Source organism: Thalassophryne amazonica, chromosome 5, assembly GCF_902500255.1.
Source record: "Thalassophryne amazonica chromosome 5, fThaAma1.1, whole genome shotgun sequence".
In the NCBI taxonomy this organism is placed as follows: domain Eukaryota; kingdom Metazoa; phylum Chordata; class Actinopteri; order Batrachoidiformes; family Batrachoididae; genus Thalassophryne; species Thalassophryne amazonica.
The window spans coordinates 128,406,306-128,414,805 of record NC_047107.1 but is presented as its reverse complement, the minus strand read 5'-3'; the positions used below and the strand labels follow the sequence as shown (position 1 = coordinate 128,414,805).

General features: G+C 41.9%; 1 protein-coding gene across 1 annotated transcript in view; it reads left to right on the top strand.

Moving 5' to 3' along the window:
* The first annotated feature begins 1,346 nt into the window (after nucleotides 1-1,346).
* LOC117511316 (discoidin domain-containing receptor 2-like) overlaps nucleotides 1,347-8,500 on the top strand; it is a 126,897-nt gene continuing 119,743 nt past the window's right edge. The window contains 1 exon segment of the mRNA XM_034171343.1: nucleotides 1,347-1,598. The gene's annotated coding sequence lies outside the window, so the exon portion shown is untranslated.

Here is an 8,500-nt window from a genome sequence, read left to right as displayed (position 1 = left end):
TTAATGACAACAACATATATATGATTTTTACTAACATTTTATTACAAGTAGATATAAAACCATTCAGAATTTTTGACTTTTGACCCTCAGTCAGGGTAAAAAGTACCTCCTCCATCCCCTCCAACCACACTGTTAAAATTTAAATGCCGCCTGTGACCACCATGTACATATCATATTAAACAACACTGCAAGTATATATATAGACATAAATATATTTAAACATTTTTGTTTCCATATCTGTATGCATGTGAATGCAGCTTAATGAAAAGAACTTATGGCGTGGAGTTATAGTCTCAGTATATTGATATTAAATTGTGACATAACGACTTTAAAATAGACATTTATTTTACATAATTACATTAAGGCTCTGTTTTTGTAGTTGGTGCAGTTGATGGTGATGCACTGGCTGCATTTTTTCCCCTCATTTCGCTTCTGTTTAACTGGTGTCTTAACTGGCTCAAGGTCTCTCTCCACCCTTAGTAATGGCCGCCGTCCGGCACGCCGCTAGTCACGTGACGTCCATTCCAGTCTCTATTTCCATGGTTCAAAAGACGTGTTCAGTTCAAATCTGGAGCAAACATTTTTCTTCTAAGGTGGATTAGAACCTTTTTGTGGTACACAGCACCAACTACTGGACAGGAGGAACCTAGCAGTCAATGTGACTCACTGATTTGAAAATGCAGCTCTTTCAACCAGACGTGTGTTGCTGTGACATGTCAATCATCCGTGTCCAATCAGATTTCAGGAGAGTCCAGTGAAACCCCGGCATCCGCTCTAGCTCCACCCATGCCAGCAAGTGTTTGACATTTGAACATTTCCTGTTTCACTGTGGATTTGAAAATTGACACTTAACATGTGAATTTCTCCTCTGTGAGATCAATAAAGTTTATCTTATCTTACAACATGACACAAATAAAGTAAAAATGTAACAGTAAACAATGACGTGTGTAAGTATGCACAAACTTAAATATAACATGACTAAATCTACACATTCATGGCCACTTTTCTGGAGACAAATCAGGCAATGAACACATGAACAATTTCAACTCATTGAATGTTTTGGACTTCATTTCTACTAATGTTTAAGAAATATAAACAGTATGGTACTGGAGGGAAACTTTGTCTGAAGGAGGAACTTTCTGTGGCGACCCCATGCAAGAATGAAAGAAAAAAAGTTTGAAACTGAAATAACTTGCTTCCAATATTGTTTGTGGCAGAAAAAAATGTTTTTGGTTTTGGGTGAGACAACATGGCGGATAATTCACTTCCGGTGACTTCACGTAAGCGCGCGGGTCCCCGGCGGTGTTCTCCTCCTCCTCCTGCTCCTCCTCCTCCTGCTCCTCCTCCTGCTCCTCGGAAACGGGATGTGATGTAAATACAGAAACTTTTTTTTTTTTCGTCTTCAGGCACTGGATGTTTTTTTCTTGTAAAACATCGATGAAGGAGCCGAAGAAGGAGTAAAAGGAGCTGAAGAAGGAGTCCAGAGGAGGAGGTGTCTCCGTTATTTTCGTCCACAATGACCCGCTGGGCCTCCTGAAACCCGTCCGGACCGAAGTGAAGCCAGAACGGCTGTGGATCGGGATCGGGACCGCGGACAGGTTAGTTTGGTGGATCTGAGAGTTTTGAGGCCTGATGACAGCTGGAATCCGGATCAGAGACTCAAACCACCAATCCTCTGATTTAAACCTCATTCGGATGATTTCTCCAAACTTTGGTCTTTACTTTGTCCTCAGAGACAAAACTTCACATTCCACGTACACAGCCCGCACATTAAACTCTGATCTCCACTCGGCACTTTGAATCCGCTTTCAAACCGGTTTTAGTGGTTCACACATCCAGATTATAGTATCTTTGAAGCCACTTTATCTTCTGTGGAAAATAGTTTAAAATCAGTCAGTTTAAACTCATTTTTAAGTTGGATTGCATCAGTTTAAAATCTGTTTTCTTAACAGTGCTTAAATATATTTTTTGCATCTTCAAGTAAATAAATAATGTATTTATTACACACATTCAAAAAATACATTTATGAATAAATAATGTCATATGGTTTACATTGTGCAGCTGTTTTAACTATCCGATTTGGTCTGTCCACAGTGGATTTGTACTGTGACAGACTTTTATTCTGGGACTTCCTGTAGCATTTCTTTGTGGTTTGTATTGATTTTCACAGTCAGTTGTTCTGATCTGCTCTCTGAAGCCTTTGGATCCCCAGCAAGATCTTGGACACCGGATGCACTTTATGCACAGGTACTGCGAGTGCTCTGTGGAAGTGGGGACACAGTCTCTGACTTTTTGAAAACTGGTGTTCCTCAGGGATGTGTTCTGGGTCCGCCACTGTTCAGTGCTTGTGTGGATTGGGTGTTTCATAGCATTGTAGAAGGTTACGACAAGGTTTTGTTGGTGAGAAAAAAAAGGTTTACGGGCCTTGACTTTGCAGATGACACTGTGATCTTTGCGGGATCAATGGATTCCCTGATTGCTGCACTTGAGAAGCTGAGTGAGGAATCATAGTTGAGTCTGTGATTGTCATGGATCAAGAGTTAAGCCTGAGATTTGGACGTTAACAGTGACTTTGTCATGGCAATCCCTCAGTGGCGAAGAAGACTGTCTCTTGGTTGAGTTGGTCTAGAGACACCTCTGCATGGGTTTGTAAAGTGGGTGTGTTGTTGCATGCCGACAAACACAAGGTCCTTGACAGATCCTTAGTCTGGTCCGATGGCTGGGAAAACCTGGATGATCGGGATCTAAGGATTTGCTGCAGCCTTCATCTGCTTTCACAACTGTAAGATTACAGACCATCACCTCCTTCACCTGATCTGCTGTTGAGGACTACTTTGTTCATCAGAACCCCATTAGTTGTCTCGTATTGGGTTTTCATTGCTACCATAGTGACCACGGGGAATGTATTTTGCCCACGGGGAATGTATTTTGCCCTAACAGGCAATCCCCTACTTGATCTGTTACCCAGGTGTCGTGACACGGATGAGGGGCTGGATTTTGACAATCAGTGACCTAAGGCTAGTATCTCAGAGCAGTAAATCCTGACAAATGTTGCAATTTTTAGATTTGTTATCTTTGCGAAAATCATGCCCATAATCACACAGAGTACAGAACAGTACAGAAGCTGTGTTGTGAGCGCTTTTGTGGAGAACATGCAGCTCCTCCGCGATGGTGTTGGTGTGGGGCTTCTGCCGCTGCATATGACGTGGCGAGTGCTGCTGGTCATGTCGTGGTGCTGGCCAGCCAGGAAGAATTTGTCAGCCTCTCCGCCAGCGCACGGCAGTCTGTGATCGTGGTGTTGGCCAGTACTGCGCGCACATGAGGAGACAGTTGCTGCACAAAACGTCCATCTGGAGCTGCGGCATTCTGTGCATGAGCTCTGAAGGACTTGCTATCCTCCAGTCCGTGCAGAGAGAAATGCCTGCTGGCCCTGCCAGCGTCTGACAGTTCAAAGTTTGAGGAAGTGATCCTTGATCACTGCGTATTTGTTCGCAGCAGGAGGGCTTTGTGATCAGCCTTGTTTAAACCACTGTGATCAGCTGGAGAGAAGGTAAAGCACGTGCATGAGTCTGAGCCACCTACAGAGTGCCTGTGTGTGTGTGAGGTGATAAGAAACAGCAGGGTTTTGAAAAAAAAAGACAAAGAGAGAGACAGCGCTCTCTCTCTCTCTCTCTCTCTCTCGTTCTCTCTGTCTCGTACGTGCTCATTTCGGGTGTACAGACAGCGATTAGAGTTTGGTATTTGAGAGATGTGAGAAATATTTAGCGTGTTTGCAGTGTGTATTACAACCCCTGGCAAAAATTATGGAGGCCTCAGAGGATGTTCATTCAGTTGTTTAATTTTGTAGAAAAAAAGCAGATCACAGACATGACACAAAACTAAAGTCATTTCAAATGGCAACTTTCTGGCTTTAAGAAACACTATAAGAAATCAGGAAAAATAATTGTGGCAGTCAGTAACGGTTACTTTTTTAGACCAAGCAGAGTAAAAAAATATGGAATCACTCAATTCTGAGGAAAAAATTATGGAATCACCCTGTAAATTTTCATCCCCCAAATTAACACCTGCATCAAATCAGATCTGCTCATTGACATTGACCCTATGCCATGACATTGACCCTGTGTGTCTTTTTGCAAGGAATGTTTTTGCAGTTTTTGCTCTATGGCAAGATGCATTATCATCTTGAAAAATGATTTCATCATCCCCAAACATCCTTTCAATTGTCCAAAATATCAACATAAACTTGTGCATTTATTGATGATGTAATGACAGCCATCTCCCCAGTGCCTTTACCTGACATGCAGCCCCATATCATCAATGACTGTGGAAATTTACATGTTCTCTTCAGGCAGTCATCTTTATAAATCTCATTCGAAAGGCACCAAACAAAAGTTCCAGCATCATCACCTTGCCCAATGCAGATTCGAGATTCATCACTGAATATGACTTTCATCCAGTCATCCACAGTTGCTTTTCCTTAGCCCATTGTAACCTTGTTTTTTTCTGTTTAGGTGTTAATGATGCCTTTCGTTTAGCTTTTCTGTATGTAAATCCCATTTCCTTTAGGCGGTTTCTTACAGTTCGGTCACATTCGTTCCTCATTTCTTTGTTGTACATTTTTCGATTTTGAGACATATTGCTTTAAGTTTTCTGTCTTGACGCTTTGATGTCTTCCTTGGTCTACCAGTATGTTTGCCTTTAACATGTTGTTTGTATTTGGTCCAGAGTTTAGACACAGCTGACTGTGAACAACCAACATCTTTTGCAACATTGCGTGATGATTTACTCTCTTTTAAGAGTTTGATAATCCTCTCCTTTGTTTTAATTGACATCTCTCGTGTTGGAGCCATGATTCATGTCAGTCCACTTGGTGCAACAGCTCTCCAAGGTGTGATCACTCCTTTTTAGATGCAGACTAATGAGCAGATCTGATATGATGCAGGTGTTAGTTTTGGGGATGAAAATTTACAGGGTGATTCCATATTTTTTTCCCCTGCTTGGTCTAAAAAAGTAACCGTTACTGACTGCCACAATCTTTTTTTTCTTGATTTCTTATAGTTTTTCTTAAAGCCAGAAAGTTGCCATTTGAAATGACTTTAGTTTTGTGTCATGTCTGTGATCTGCTTTTTTTCTACAAAATTAAACAACTGAATGAACATCCTCCGAGGCCGGTGATTCCATAATTTTTGCCAGGGGTTGTATTTTTGGTGGTGTATTTAGTGTGTGTGGTTACTGTGGTGGTGTTTTTTTTTTTTTTTTTGTAAAAATGAGGCGTCTTATGAATGTTGAACAAGCGCTTCAGGTTTTTTTTTTTTATTGGAGCAAGACGGAGCGCCCAGCGTGTCATCAAGAGTCTCAACCAGACAGTGAAGATTCTGACGATGAAGGAGATGATCCCTCTTTTGTTCTGGATGAGGAACCAGAGCAGGTGGATCCACTGACATGCGCACAAATCTCTACAATGGGTCGGATCACACGCTTCTGTTTGCAGCTGAGCTCCGTCCCAGCGCCGAGTCCTGGAACACAGAGATGCAGACACACACTGCTCCACCAGTGGTTTCAGGTGCGTTTCATTTAAAGTGTTGAGATCAGCGTTAGCTTCGGTTTCGTTTTGTTCCTCTTTTGTCCCTTCTGCGCTCTTGATTCGCAGGCTATTTGGTGATAAAGCTCGTTCGTCCACTTTTTCGCAGCGATTTGTGACTTTTTTTACTTTTTCCCTTCATTCAGGAATCGTCGTATGCCGTGTGACCGGGCCATAAATTAGCACTTGTCCAATTTGGACAAAGCCATGCGATCAGTTGCTAACAATGTACCGTTGATAGGGATGGGTATCGAGAACAGGTTCTTTTCAAGAATCATTAAGAAATGATTCGGTCCACCAACATCAAAAGCCTTTTTGCTTAACGATTCCCTTATTGGTTCTTCAGAGTGGCCATTGATTTTGAGGGTGTTTGTCGGGAAAATGATCATTTCTTGATGTTGATTGCAGACCCTGCAGTGGGTCTGTAATTAACCGCTTCTGCAGTGGCTCTGCTTTGAAGCTTTAACCAACAAAGCAGTGCTCCGACCCACTGCTTCGTTGGTTCATTGTTTCGCTGCTTTTCAGAAGTGGCAAGTCTGCTTCTTAACTCCTCTCAAAGCCATTTAAAAATGTCAATCACAAGTAGACATGGGCTGAAAACCAGTTTCACAGTATACTGCGATATGAAAAAGCCACGGTATCAAAACCACTAAAACGTTCCGTTATACCGTCACTACGGTATGAGCGGGTTATGAGAATTCTTGATAGGCAGAGTGGAGGCAGCCGCTGGTGCACCTCTGTCTTTGTTTACAAGCAGGCAGCTAACGTTAGCTAGCTCTGCATCATGGCTGAAGGAGGCGAAGCCTGCACTGAACTTTTCCCTCCGTCTAAAAGGACCAAGTTGGCTTTTTCATTTTATTTTCCACGGAGTAGCCCTTCAAACCAAAAATGGTGGCAACAAAGCACCGTAGCTGTGACCTGTGTCGGACTCGGAGCGATTCAAGATACCTGCAAAGGATTACATGGAAGGAGTAAACCTTATCTCATCCTTGAAACCACTGAGAAGTAAATCAAATCAAATCAATTTTATTTATATAGCGCCAAATCACAACAAACCATTGCCCCAAGGCACTTTATATTGTAAGGCAAAGCCATACAATAATTACGGAAAAACCCCAACGGTCAAAACGACCCCCTGTGAGCAAGCACTTGGCGACAGCGGGAAGGAAAAACTCCCTTTTAACAGGAAGAAACCTCCAGCAGAACCAGGCTCAGGGAGGGGCAGTGTTCTGCTGGGACTAGTTGGGGCTGAGGGAGAGAACCAGGAAAAAGACATGCTGTGGAGGGGAGCAGAGATCGATCACTAATGATTAAATGCAGAGTGGTGCATACAGAGCAAAAAGAGAAGAAACACTCAGTGCATCATGGGAACCCCCCAGCAGTCTACGTCTATAGCAGCATAACTAAGGGATGGTTCAGGGTCACCTGATCCAGCCCTAACTATAAGCTTTAGCAAAAAGGAAAGTTTTAAGCCTAATCTTAAAAGTAGAGAGGGTGTCTGTCTCCCTGATCCGAATTGGGAGCTGGTTCCAGAGGAGAGGAGCCTGAAAGCTGAAGGCTCTGCCTCCCATTCTACTCAAACCCTAGGAACTACAAGTAAGCCTGCAGTCTGAGAGCGAAGCGCTCTATTGGGGTGATATGGTACTATGAGGTCCCTAAGATAAGATGGGACCTGATTATTCAAAACCTTATAAGTAAGAAGAAGAATTTTAAATTCTATTCTAGAATTAACAGGAAGCCAATGAAGAGAGGCCAGTATGGGTGAGATATGCTCTCTCCTTCTAGTCCCTGTCAGTACTCTAGCTGCAGCATTTTGAATTAACTGAAGGCTTTTCAGGGAACTTTTAGGACAACCTGATAATAATGAATTACAATAGTCCAGCCTAGAGGAAATAAATGCATGAATTAGTTTTTCAGCATCACTCTGAGACAAGACCTTTCTAATTTCAGAGATATTGCGCAAATGCAAAAAAAGCAGTCCTACATATTTGTTTAATATGCACATTGAATGACATATCCTGATCAAAAATTACTCCAAGATTTCTCACAGTATTACTAGAGGTCAGGGTAACGCCATCCAGAGTAAGGATCTGGTTAGACACCATGTTTCTAAGATTTGTGGGGCCAAGTACAATAACTTCAGTTTTATGAGTTTAAAAGCAGGAAATTAGAGGTCATCCATGTCTTTATGTCTGTAAGACAGTCCTGCAGTTTAGCTAATTGGTGTGTGTCCTCTGGCTTCATGGATAGATAAAGCTGGGTATCATCTGCGTAACAATGAAAATTTAAGCAATGCCGTCTAATAATACTGCCTAAGGGAAGCATGTATAAAGTGAATAAAATTGGTCCTAGCACAGAACCTTGTGGAACTCCATAATTAACCTTAGTCTGTGAAGAAGATTCCCCATTTACATGAACAAATTGTAATCTATTAGATAAATATGATTCAAACCACCGCAGCGCAGTGCCATTAATACCTATGGCATGCTGTAATCTCTGTAATAAAATTTTATGGTCAACAGTATCAAAAGCAGCACTGAGGTCTAACAGAACAAGCACAGAGATGAGTCCACTGTCTGACGCCATAAGAAGATCATTTGTAACCTTCACTAATGCTGTTTCTATACTATGATGAATTCTAAACCCTGACTGAAACTCTTCAAATAGACCATTCCTCTGCAGATGATCAGTTAGCTGTTTTACAACTACCCTTTCAAGAATTTTTGAGAGAAAAGGAAGGTTGGAGATTGGCCTATAATTAGCCAAGATAGCTGGGTCAAGTGATGGCTTTTTAAGTAATGGTTTAATTACTGCCACCTTAAAAGCCTGTGGTACATAGCCAACTAATAAAGACAGATTGATAATATTTAAGATCGAAGCATTAATTAATGGTAGGGCTTCCTTGAGCAGCCTGGTAGG